At 44.7% G+C, this 12,958-nt stretch overlaps 1 long non-coding RNA gene across 1 annotated transcript in view; it reads right to left on the bottom strand.

Annotated features, from left to right (window-relative positions):
* Positions 1-3,771: 3,771 nt before the first annotated feature.
* Positions 3,772-12,958, bottom strand: part of LOC141100042 (uncharacterized) — a 43,006-nt gene continuing 33,819 nt past the window's right edge. The window contains exon 3 of the long non-coding RNA XR_012234579.1: positions 3,772-4,055. This is a non-coding gene — a long non-coding RNA (uncharacterized lncRNA). The remainder of the gene's footprint in view (positions 4,056-12,958) is intronic.

Below are 12,958 nucleotides of genomic sequence, written 5' to 3'. Positions count from 1 at the left end.
CGTGGGCAGAGGTGTATATGGTAGCAGACCCCTAAAAGCACTCAGTGTGTTGTCATGATGCCTCCACCTGGCACCAATTATTGGGTGGATTCTCCTTTAGAAGTAATGATTGTAGTAATTAATAGGTTATTCTCTATAGCAGTGTTCTCCAACTACGGTTCTCAAGGCCCACCAACAGGTCAGGTTTTCAGGATTTCCCTTGTATTGTACAAGTGATGGAACTTATGCCTGTGTAGGTTATGCCATTATCACCTGGGCAATACTAAGGAAATCCTGAAAACATGATCTGTTGGTGGGCCTTGGGGACCGGAGTTGGAGAACACTGCTATATAGGAACACAAACTGCTACCGTCTGATATGAAAAAATATACATTTACCTCTTTAAAATGCACTCCAATGAAAGCAAGTTGTCACCTATCTACAGGACCGCTGATCGTCAGAATGGGGAACTTTCATTCCCGTTAGAATAGAGTGGCAGTCTGCATGCTTGACCGCCGCTCTATTAACTCTCTATGGGCCTGTGAGTGCAGAGCTCGGCTCTTTCTGACAACCATATAAAGAATAAATGGAGCCAAAGTCGGGCGTCCTTTTTGTCAGAGGGATAAGTGTCTGGTCAGGGATAAAAGTTCCCCATTTTGCTGTCGTTTTTGCGGTCGGATTAACACAGATCAGTAAATTATCACTTATCCTGTGGAATAACGACTTGTTTTCACTGGACAACCCCTTTAAGGTAAACATATACATTATTGCAAGTATCAGATCATAAACCAATTTCTCCCCTTTCAGAGCTAAATTATATGGAAGCTTCACATGAACAACCCTTAAAATCAGTCTCCTGTCATTCAACGCAAACTAAAAGCCCACTACCATTGCTAATCATATATTAAAGAGTGATAGTCCATGTGTACATATAAATAAGCTGGGCGGATATTAGCCTGACTTGCCTGCATGTGAGTCCTAAGGGGGTTTTACACATAGCGATATCGCTATAACGTCACCGATTTTGTGACTTTATAGCGATATCGCTATGTGTGATACTTACCAGCGACCGGCTCCCCCGCTGTCCATAGTTGATCGTGCGAGAATGTCCAGCTCCATTTCTCGTCGTCCGCTTCCTGCTGGGCTTCCTGTGGCGCCGACGAGCGACGCGTGGAGGCGGGCGGGAGGACGTCAGGATCGCTGCGTCTGAAAGGTAAGTATCGTGCGCTGCGTCGCTGCTGCATCGCTGTGAGGTCTGCCTGTGTGACAGCTCACTAGCGATCACTTAGCGATGCACCAGCGATCCTGACTGGGTCGTATCACTGGTCGGATCGCTGGTGCATCGCTAAATGTAAAGGGGCCTCTAGTCTAGCAGTGATAATCCCCTGTTGATAAAACACTGATTGTATTGAACCTACAACGCACAGTTTAATAAGTGACACGAGAATGTTACTCTCAGATTAAATTGTAAAAACCTGCTGACAGATTCCCTTTAAAGAATTTCCCCTTATCTAATCTGATGAAATAATTTCATTATCATGAATTGCTATCTATTCATAGTATCTCAAAAGAAAGACAAAATTTATGCATTACCAGTGCAAAAACAAAATGTGGCCATTAAAAAAATAAGTATGGTAATTCTAAAGAAAACTTATAAAAACTTTGACCGTCCAACTGCAGCTGGCATTATGGGATTGTGGTCTGCACATAGCCTACCGTCTGAGATATGCATTTGTTCCCTTTACTTTGGTAGTTTTCTAGTTAAAACTGGATACGAGAAGGGCCAAAAATTTGATTTTAAAATCATCTCTTGTGAGGCTTCGTCTTGGATATGAGGTTTAGTTTAGCTCCTCATTATAACATTCTATTTCTTTAAAAGTTATCTTTAGAGATTAAAGGAACTCTGTCAATGCTAGAGAAAGGGTTGTTGCCTATGGGACTGCATGAGTAGGCCAAACACTATAGAAAATAAATGGAGCAGAGATCGAGCATGCATCAAGTCAGTGAAGTACAAGCTTCGGTGGCTGCTGAGCTCATATGTCACCAACTTAATTTATGATGCTCTTCAATACTGGTGATGTGGTAGAAACACTCCTGTGATAAAACAGGTGGGGAAATGTGTTACCTTGAAAATTTGTTACCACACGGAAGGAAGCAGGTGCGAGCCCCTGCTATGTTGTCTATATATTCTCTAATGCTTCCTCACTTGGCCAGGAGCTGCGTTGTCTGCCGATCAGGAACTGGGGCAGCTCTTCGTGATCAGACACAGCAAACAAAACCGTACGTCTACAAAATTATCTAAGCACAACAACCTTTTTTTTTCACATTTAATTGTGTAACTTATCTTCATTCCAAGATCTACTAATTAGAATGCCAGAGAAGATTGTTATTGCTTAGTGTGGTACAGAGACCTGCAGAAAACATAAAGATAAAAAGCAGCAGAAAAAAACAGCTTTTAAATTATGCGTGAATACAACCTCAGCATTACATTTTTATTATTTCTTTTATAGGTTTTATGAACATATGAAGAAAAAAAAATAAATCACAGGATGTTTTTACACCATGTACCGTAAATTATATCTGTTCACTTTATTGTACGGACTGTTACATTTATCGGGATACCAAATATGTAAGTTTATTTGCGGATTTGTGATATATATATATATATATATATATATATATATATATATATATATATATATATATTTAAAATTCATTAAAATGTCATTCTGATAATTCTGTTTCATTATGTTTTGTAAATTTTATAGGCGCGGAGAAAAAAAACTCTGACTTTTATTTTACTTCAAGTATATAGCTACACAGAAACGCATTGGTATGTTAAGAAGTAGCTATGTACCAGTACAATGTGCTTGGAATGAAGAATACCAGTCCCACTCAAATAGAGAAAATCCTCCTTTCATGCAAGAGGTTAGGTGTTTAAATCCCAGGGAATACTGCACTTCATGAAAAGTGAGAGATGAGATAATTAAATGAATGCAGGTACCTACGTCCGCTGGATCTGCGAAAGTTGGAAGCTATGCATTACCCCTGTAATATTCATGATGGGAGGTCTCTAATTGTATGCAGAAAACTAGATATAATAATTTTATACATTTTGTCTACTTTGACACATAAATGGCGCTAGTTAGCTTAGTATGGCTTTAGTGGTGGAGAACCCCTTTAATTCTAGGCTCAGTTCACAGTACAAAATAGAAGTAACAGATACTAATGGGTCTACCACGGCTTGCATGACATTATAAAGGCACGTGAACGCTGCAGCCAATCAGCAGCTGCTAATGGGCTTTGGTTATCACAGTTCTATCAGATGTCAGAGAACGTGTGATGCTGCAGCCCATCAGGAGGGTTGGCCTAATGTAATACTAAGCAGATCTGGAACGGTATCGGGGCATGAGGTAAGTATCTGGGAATACGGCATCTAAGAAAGGGCTTGTCCAAGTAGTGGACAACCCCTTCAAGATATGGAGAGTAGAATTAAACAATAAATCTATGCGCAGCATGATTGTAAAGGGCTTGTACTAAGGTATCACCTACTGTATCCTGGAGATAAGTAATAATTTGCTGAGTGCTGGGATTCCACTACCTCGATCAATCCCAAGACCTGGGCTCTATAGCTCGGTACTGTGGTTAAACATGAGCATCGCCCCTCTGTTCATTGTCGATGTGACCCCCGCAGTTCAGTGTTACCTCCCTCTAGGCTCATCTAGTAATTGCAGCAACCGAAAATGGATAATCAAGCAGAGGATTTGTAAAATAAATGTGTGTGATCCAAAGAAAGATATATTACAAATTTAATCAGCACCGAAAGATGAACATAAGCTTTAAACATATAAAAGCTGATGGAATCATTTTAAGTGACTGCGTTGCCTGTTATGCAGCATACTTATTACCAAATTATTTAGAAATACTCAATCCAAGGAATGGGATGAGCCAGCAAATGATGAATACTTGACACTCAGACTTTAAGGCGCCAGTCTTCTCTTGTCTATGGAGGCAATCTTCACTTTGGATGCTTCTTCTTCTTTTTCTTTAGTGCTTGCAACCAGCTGAGGGAATTACTAAAACAGACAAGAAAATCATGCTGAATGTATCTGCCCTCTACAGTGGGGCTGCCCTTATACACAACAGATTGCAGCTAATGTGAAGGGTTAAAAACCAATGTCTATTGACAAGGAATTAGTTTAATGGCTATTGTGCTGGCATTTCTTTTTGAATGCTGTAATTCATTATTTTGCCCAGAGGTGTTGGTGCCCAAGATAAAAAGAGCAAAATGTATCTATTGGTTTAAATGCTAAAGATGCTGGTCTGAGAATTATGGTGTTCTAGCGATTAATATGATTTATTCCCAGTAGGGGGTGCTCATTGCATATTCATCTCCCATTGACCTCCTTACTAGCTGTATAAATATGTAAGTAGATCCTCTTATGGGCGGATGGAGGAAGAAAGAATTTTATAATTTAAATGTCTTTTGTATAATCTGTGACTGCCTTGGCGCCTGGGAGTGTATAGGTGTGACCGCTGCTACAGTACAGGTGACTCCAATGTGTAGAGGTGTGCCTGCTGCTGTAATACAGGTGTAGCCACTAAGCTTAGGGGTATGTGTGTAACCAGTGACTACTGCTATAGCAAAGGTGCGTGCAGGCGTACCTTCTGCTGTATAGTACAAGTGTACCCAGTGTGTATAGTACAGGTGTATCCAGTGTGTGCAGATGGAGCTGCTGCTGCTATATAGTTCAGGTATACCCAGTGTGTGCAAGCGTACATGCAGCAGTATAGTACAGGTGTACCTAGTGTGTGCAGATTTACCTGCTATTATAGTACTGGTGTATCCAGTGTGTGCAGGCATATCTCCTGCTATAGTATAGGTTTACCCAGTGTGTGCAGATGTAGCTGCTTCTATATAATACAGGTGTACCCAGTGTGTGCAGGCGTACCTGCTGTTATAGTGCAGGTGCACCCAGTGTGTGCAGGTGTATCTGCTGCTATAGTGCAGGTGCACCCAGTGTGTGCAGATTTACCTGCTATTATAGTACAGGTGTACCCAGTGTGTGCAGGTGTATCTGCTGCTATAGTGCAGGTGTACCCAGTGTGTGCAGGTGTATCTGCTGCTATAGTGCAGGTGTACCCAGTGTGTGCAGATTTACCAGCTATTATAGTACTGTTGTATCCAGTGTGTGCAGATGTCGCTGCTGCTATAGTAGAGGTGTACCTAGTGTGTGCAGATTTACCTGCTATTATAGTACTGTTGTATCCAGTGTGTGCAGATGTGGCTGCTGCTATAGTACAGGTGTATCTAGTGTGTGCAGATTTACCTGCTATTATAGTACTGTTGTATCCAGTGTGTGCAGATGTGCCTGCTGCTATAGTACAGGTGTATCTAGTGTGTGCAGATTTACCTGCTATTATAGTACTGTTGTATCCAGTGTGTGCAGATGTGGCTGCTGCTATAGTACAGGTGTATCTAGTGTGTGCAGATTTACCTGCTATTATAGTACAGGTGTACCCAGTGTGTGCAGGTGTATCTGCTGCTATAGTGCAGGTGTACCCAGTGTGTGCAGGTGTATCTGCTGCTATAGTGCAGGTGTACCCAGTGTGTGCAGATTTACCAGCTATTATAGTACTGTTGTATCCAGTGTGTGCAGATGTCGCTGCTGCTATAGTAGAGGTGTACCTAGTGTGTGCAGATTTACCTGCTATTATAGTACTGGTGTATCCAGTGTGTGCAGATTTACCTGCTATTATAGTACTGTTGTATCCAGTGTGTGCAGATGTGGCTGCTGCTATAGTACAGGTGTATCTAGTGTGTGCAGATTTACCTGCTATTATAGTACTGTTGTATCCAGTGTGTGCAGATGTGGCTGCTGCTATAGTACAGGTGTATCTAGTGTGTGCAGATTTACCTGCTATTATAGTACTGGTGTATCCAGAGTGTGCAGGCATATCTCCTGCTATAGTATAGGTTTACCCAGTGTGTGCAGATGTAGCTGCTTCTATATAATACAGGTGTACCCAGTGTGTGCAGATGTAGCTGCTTCTATATAATACAGGTGTACCCAGTGTGTGCTGGCTATCTGCTGTTATAGTGCATGTGTACCCAGTGTGTGCAGGCATACCTGCTGTTATAGCGCAGGTGTACCCAGTGTGTGCAGGCTACCTGCTGTTATAGTGCAGGTGTACCCAATGTGTGCAGGCATACCTGCTGTTATAGTGCAGGTGTACCCAGTGTGTGCAGGCGTACCTGCTGTTATAGTGCAGGTGTACCCAGTGTGTGCAGGCGTACCTGCTGTTATAGTGCAGGTGTACCCAATGTGTGCAGGCATACCTGCTGTTATAGTGCAGGTGTACCCAGTGTGTGCAGATTTACCTGCTATTATAGTGCAGGTGTACCCAGTGTGTGCAGGTGTATCTGCTGCTATAGTGCAGGTGTACCCAGTGTGTGCAGGCGTAGAAGCTGCTATAAGTGCAGGTGTACCCAATGTGTGCAGGCATACCTGCTGTTATAGCGCAGGTGTACCCAGTGTGTGCAGGCTACCTGCTGTTATAGTGCAGGTGTACCGAGTGTGTGTAGATTTACCTGCTATTATAGTACAGGTGTACCCAGTGTATGCAGGTGTATCTGCTGCTATAGTGCAGGTGTACCCAGTGTGTGCAGGCGTAGAAGCTGCTATAAGTGCAGGTGCACCCAGTGTGTGCAGGCTACCTGCTGTTATAGTGCAGGTGTACAAAGTGTGTGCAGATTTACCTGCTATTTATAGTACTGTTGTATCCAGTGTGTGCAGCTGTAGCTGCTGCTATGGAACAGGTGTACCCAGTGTGTGCAGATTTACCTGCTATTATAGTACTGGTGTATCCAGTGTGTGCATGTGTTTCTGCTACTATACCATAAGATGTACCTAGTATACGCATGTGTTTCTGCTATTATAGCACATGTGTAAGCTTGTGAGCAGGGTCCTCATTCCTTTCGGTGCCTGTTATGTGTCATTCTGTAACGTCTTTATTGTCTGCACAAGTCCCCTCTAAAATTGTAGCGTGCTGCAGAATATGTGGGCGCTATAAAAGTAAAAATTATGATGATTACATGTGTATCCAGTGTGTACAGGTGTACCTGTTGCTATAGTACATGTGTATCCAGGATATACAGGTGGACCTGTTGCCATAGTACATGTGTATCCAGGGTATACAGGTGTACCTGTTGCTATAGTACATGTGTATCCAGGGTATACAGGTGTACCTGTTGCTATAGTACATGTGTATCCAGTGTGTACAGGTGTACCTGTTGCTACAGTAGAGGTGTATCCAGTGTGTACAGGTGTACTTGTTGCTATAGTACATGTGTGTACAGTGTGTACAGTTGTACCTGTTGCTATAGTACATGTGTATCCAGGGTATACAGGTGTACCTGTTGCTATAGTACATGTGTATCCAGTGTGTACAGGTGTACCTGTTGCTATAGTAGAGGTATATCCAGTGTGTACAGGTGTACTTGTTGCTATAGTACATGTGTATCCAGTGTGTACATGTGTACCTGTTGCTATACTACATGTGTATCCAGGGTATACAGGTGTACCTGTTTCTATAGTAGAGGTGTATCCAGTGCGTACAGGTATACCTCTTACTATAGTACATGTGTATCCAGTGTGTACAGGTGTACCTGTTGCTATAGTAGAGGAGTATCCAGTGTGTACAGATGTACCTGTTGCTATAGTATAGGTGTATCCAGGGTATTCAGGTGTACCTGTTGCTATAGTAGAGGTGTGTCCAGTGTGTACAGGTGTACCTGTTGCTATAGTAGAGGTGTGTACAGGTGTACCTGCTGCTATAGTAGAGGTGTATCCAGTATCTACAGGTGTACCTGTTGCTATAGTAGAGGTGTATACAGTGTGTACAGGTGTACCTGTTGCTATAGTAGAAGTGTATCCAGTGTGTACAGGTGTACCTGTTGCTATAGTAGAAGTGTACAGAGCACATGTGTAGTACACCTCCCAACGGTCCCATATCCCACTCTGTCTCGCTGTACTGGGAGATTGGAGGAGTCTCAACTTCAACTGCACTTGTGTTCTCAGGACACATACAGTTGACCATAACGCTGAGGCAAGGAGCTGATAGATCTTTAGTTCACCATTCTATTTAGGAAGTGTCTGAAGTTTGTCAAGGACCTTTGGGTCACATGACCTGAAGGCAGGTAATTTAGACACCAGTTTAATAACCCAGGAGCAGTGGGCAGGGTTGTGACAGCCAAGTATGATGCTTGTGTGGAGGCATCATACTGTGTGTTGGATAATGTGGGGATTTTATACTGTGTGGGGGGACTGTGGTTGGCATCATACTGTGTGAGGGGGATTATGGTGGGTATCATACTCTGGGAGGGGAACTATGGTGGGCATTATACTGTCCGAAAAAGATTGTTGGAGCATCATATTGTGTGAGGTGGACTGTGAGGACATCATACTGTGTGTGGGGGGGACTGATGGAAATCACACAGTGTGAGTGAATCTACTGTATTATCGAAGCATCATACTGTGTGGAGGGCTGTGAGGACATTATACAGAGTGGGGTGGAATCTACTTCGTAGTCATGATACTGAGTGGGCAAATCAGGTGTGGGGCATCATTCTGTGGGGAGGGCATCAGACTGTGTTTAGTAGTTTTAGTTAATTGCTCTTAATTTTTTAGTACAATTGTACCCTTTGCCTGTAGGTTTTACCTAGCCCTACACTACAAGTAGACCCATTGTATGTATGTGTACCTGCCTAAAGGTGGGCTGTTACTGTGACACCCTAGAGTCCGGTTGTCACAGTGACATTGCCTCCCTCTAAGAGGTGAAGTTATGCTTGGAGGCAGAAAGGGGACCCCCATGCCAGGTAACATAGATTAAATCACAATTCCTGCTGTAGGTCAGAAAAGGGAGCTGCCTTATAAATTCTGGCCAGCAGAGGGGGTTGGTGAGTCAGCTAGAAGTGAGCTGAGGGAGTTGTCATGGAAACGAGAGCAGCTGTGAGCTGTGAGGAGAAATGACAAGACAGTTAAACGTGAGGTAAAAAGATCTTTCTGGAAGATCCAGTCAGTTAGAGACGGAGAGCTGATCTGATAAGAGGGAAAGGACAAGAGCAGAGATGGAGAGGCTCTGGGGAAGCTAAAAAACTGCATATAGCAGACCCCAGAGCGAAGCGCTAATAGAGAGAAAACGGACGTCAGAGTCCTTGGTGGTCAGGAGCTGTATGTCCTGATCGCCGAATCTGAAAGTACAGGGGATTGTAAATTCCTGTGCGACATTGCACACCTGAGGGCACGGCAGCAGATAAGGAGCCCGAGGCTGAAGGTGAAAAGGACGGTACCCGTGGAATAGGCTCATGCTGACAGCCGTGCAGGTTAGTGAAATCATCACGCAATTGAGGGTCACAGCTTAGTTATAAACAGCGGAGACCCACACACAAAGCGCAGAAGGAAGGTCCTAACCCCCACCTGGCAAGGTGGATCCCCTGAATGCCTTCAGGCGAGCCGGACTCATTCCATCACCTGTATGTGGTACTCCGGATTGCAACCAATTACCTGTAAAAGGTAAAGAAACTGCACCTCTCTGTGTCCTCTCATTTCTCTGCACCCCAATGTTCACAGCCATCTTAATTATTAATCAAACATCCCAGGACTATTGCTCTACCTGTGGAGAGCCATTTTCACCTCAGCTGCGCCACATCAACAGTCTCAGGGGAACAACACCGCAGCGCTGGTCACCTCTGGCCAGAATACCACAGGTGGCGTCACGTATTTAATCATCTGTAAACTTTATCTTCATTTCTACCACATCTAACAACATCACCAACAACTTTCCCCCCTATTTTATTATTTAATGGACGCCCCAGGGCCACGGACCGGGTCGCCACCATATGTTCTTTTTAAGCAGTACTGGGCTGATTCAGACATTACTCATAGCCCAGATAAAGACCTTGCCATTTTTGCCAGCAATGGTCAGCCCTTGCCTCAGATGGGATATAAAGAGGTGACCATCAAGATTGGTCGAGTAGAATTGCAATCGCAAGGTTTGATTATAGTTCATTTTGACAAACGAGAATGCCATCCTATTATCACTTTAGGCACTAACGTAATTGAAAATTGTCTTGGAGAAATTATTGCTTTGTTACAACAGGTAGTCGAGACCGCCAGCTCCAGTCAGCAACGGGTTCTGCAAAAGGAGATCAGAGCCCTGATGCAGAGACAACAGGTAGAGCTGTCTGGTGGAGAAGTCGGCAGTGTCAGAGTAAGTGATCCTTTCCCCATTGCAGTACCTCCCAGAAGTGAAATGTTAATTTGGTGTCGGGCAGCAATAGGCCTCAGGGGTCTAGATTACCAAACCATGGTAGAACCCATGTACTCTGATAGTAGGCCCACTACCCTGACAGCCAGAGGGGTAGTTGATGTCCGCAAGGGGAGAGTACCAATATGCATCTTAAATTGTGGGGAGAGAGAGGTCCAGTTATCCCGTATGCCACTGTCAGCAACAATGCAATAGAGGCACTAGAACCCTTGCTTCCGTCTGACAAGGTGGAAGAGAATGGCTCTGAAGGGCAGCAGGAGAATTGGTGTCAGCAGCTACATGTAGGCACTGACTCCACCCCTTCGCACCAAAAGCATGGGGCTTACCGGGTGGCTCGAGAATTTGAACGGGTCTTCAGCAAACATCCTCTAGACTTAGGGCAAGCAAAAGGGGTTCAACATCATATCATCCACCCATTAAAGAGAGACACCGGCCTGTGCCCCCAGCACACTATTAATGTGCCAAGAGTATGTTACGGGAGATGAAGGAGGCTGGGGTAATCAGAGATAGTTGTAGCCCCTGGGAAGCTCCATTAGTCCTCGTTAAGAAGAAAGATGGTACTATGAGAATGTGTGTAGACTACAGGTGGATTAACAGCATTACACATAAAGACGCTTACCCATTACCTAGAATTAAGAAATCACTAGCTGCACTGAGAACTGCTAATTATTTCTCTACCTTAGATCTCACCAGTGGGTATTGGCAGGTTCCTGTGGCAGAGGCAGACAAAGAGAAGACAGTGTTTACAACACCAATGGGCCTCTGCGAGTTTAACTACATGCCATTCGGGCTCAGCAATGCGCCAGGAACATTTCAGCGGTTAATGGAATGCTGCCTTGGACATAAAAACTTTGAAACCGTTCTGCTGTACCTGGATGACATCGTCTTCTCCAAAACCTACGAAGACCATTTGAAGCACCTAGCCGAGGTATTCGAAGCCCTGTCAAACTTTGGCTTGAAAGTAAAGCCGTCCAAATGTCACCTTTTGAAACCCAAGGTGCAGTACCTAGGCCATATGGTGAGCGCGGAAGGTGTGGCACCCAACCCCGACAAAGTCACCGTTATCCGGGACTGGAAAAGACCCAGCACTATTCATGAAGTGAGGCAATTTCTTGGGTTAGTAGGCTACTACCGAAGATTTATCAAGGACTTCACCAAAATAGCAGCACCTTTGCAAGATCTTCTAGTAGGCCAATCCAAGAAGTCCAAGAACAAAAATCTTCCGTTCGAGTGGAACAAAAGGATAGAAGAGTCCTTCACCAAGTTGAAACTGGCCCTCAAGGGAGATGAGGTCCTGGCCTACCCTGACTATGACCAACCATTTGTACTTTACACTGACGCCAGCAACGTGGGATTGGGAGCAGTGTTTTCACAAGTGCGGAAAGGCAGAGAGAGAGTGATTGCCTATGCCAGCAGGAAGCTTCGTCCCACTGAGAGGAACCCCGACAATTACAGTTCCTTCAAACTAGAGTTCCTCACGATAGTTTGGGCGGTAACGGAGCGCTTCAAGCACTACTTGGCTTCAGCAAAGTTCACCATCTACACGGACAATAATCCGCTAACCCACCTTCAAATGGCAAAGCTTGGGGCACTTGAGCAGCGATGGATGGCCCGGCTGTCCAACTATGAGTTAACTATTAAGTACAGAGCAGGACATAAGAACGCTAATGCGGATGCGTTGTCCAGGATGCCCAATTCACCAGACGGGGGAGAAGATCCAAAAGCACTCGAAGAAATCGAGTTACCAGCCTTCCACCGTCCAATTGCAGCCCAGCGCTCCCAAGGGGTGCGGAATAAGCGCTTTGTCGTACGAGAGGTAACGTTGAACACATTACCCCATCATGAGTGGGCAGAGACACAAGACAGTGATGCAGCTGTTCGCCTAGTAAAGGAGTGGCTGGCACAAGCTGATGCACACTCTGGTCCAGATCACCCACAGGAAGCACAGCAGTTATGGAAGGAGAGAGGCAAGCTGTTCATCTACGAGGGTAAACTGTGTCGGAGGAATATCAACTCGCGCACACACGAACTGGTCTGGCAGGTGGTAGTCCCGAAGAGGGATGTGCCAATGGTCTTGGAGGCGTACCACAATGGAGCAGGACACTTTGGTTGGAAGAAGTTGGAGGTCCTACTTCGTGAAAGATTCTACTGAGTCTGCATGAGAAGTTCCAATGAGAAATGGTGCCGAGAATGTGGCCCATTCAACCTGCGCAGAAAAGACCGTAACAGCCAGCGAGCCCCATTACAGCCAATCATCACAAAACAGCCACTTGAACTGGTAGCCTTGGATTATGTGAAGTTAACTCCAAGTAGGAATGGCTACACCTATGCTTTGACCATCGCGGACCATTACTCAAGGTTCTTGGTAGTCGTGCCTGTTAAAGACCAAACAGCGAAGACAGCAGCCAAGGCATTTCAGCAGCACTTTTGTCGACCGCACGGATACCCTGAACAAGTGCTCACCGATCAAGGTCCAGCCTTTGAGGCAGAAGTGTTCCAGGAGTTCTGTAACATGTACGGTTGCAAGAAAATAAGAATGACGCCGTACCATCCACAGACAAATGGCATGTGTGAGAAGATGAACCAGGTGGTAATTGACTTATTAAAGACCTTACCTCTGGAAGAACGAAACCAGTGGCCAGAGAAGTTG

This window comes from Dendrobates tinctorius, unplaced genomic scaffold (genome assembly GCF_039654945.1).
Source record: "Dendrobates tinctorius isolate UK_male_01 unplaced genomic scaffold, ASM3965494v1 ptg000103l, whole genome shotgun sequence".
NCBI lineage: Eukaryota > Metazoa > Chordata > Amphibia > Anura > Dendrobatidae > Dendrobates > Dendrobates tinctorius.
The sequence above is the reverse complement of the archived record's forward strand: the minus strand, read 5'-3'. Positions and strand labels throughout refer to the sequence as shown.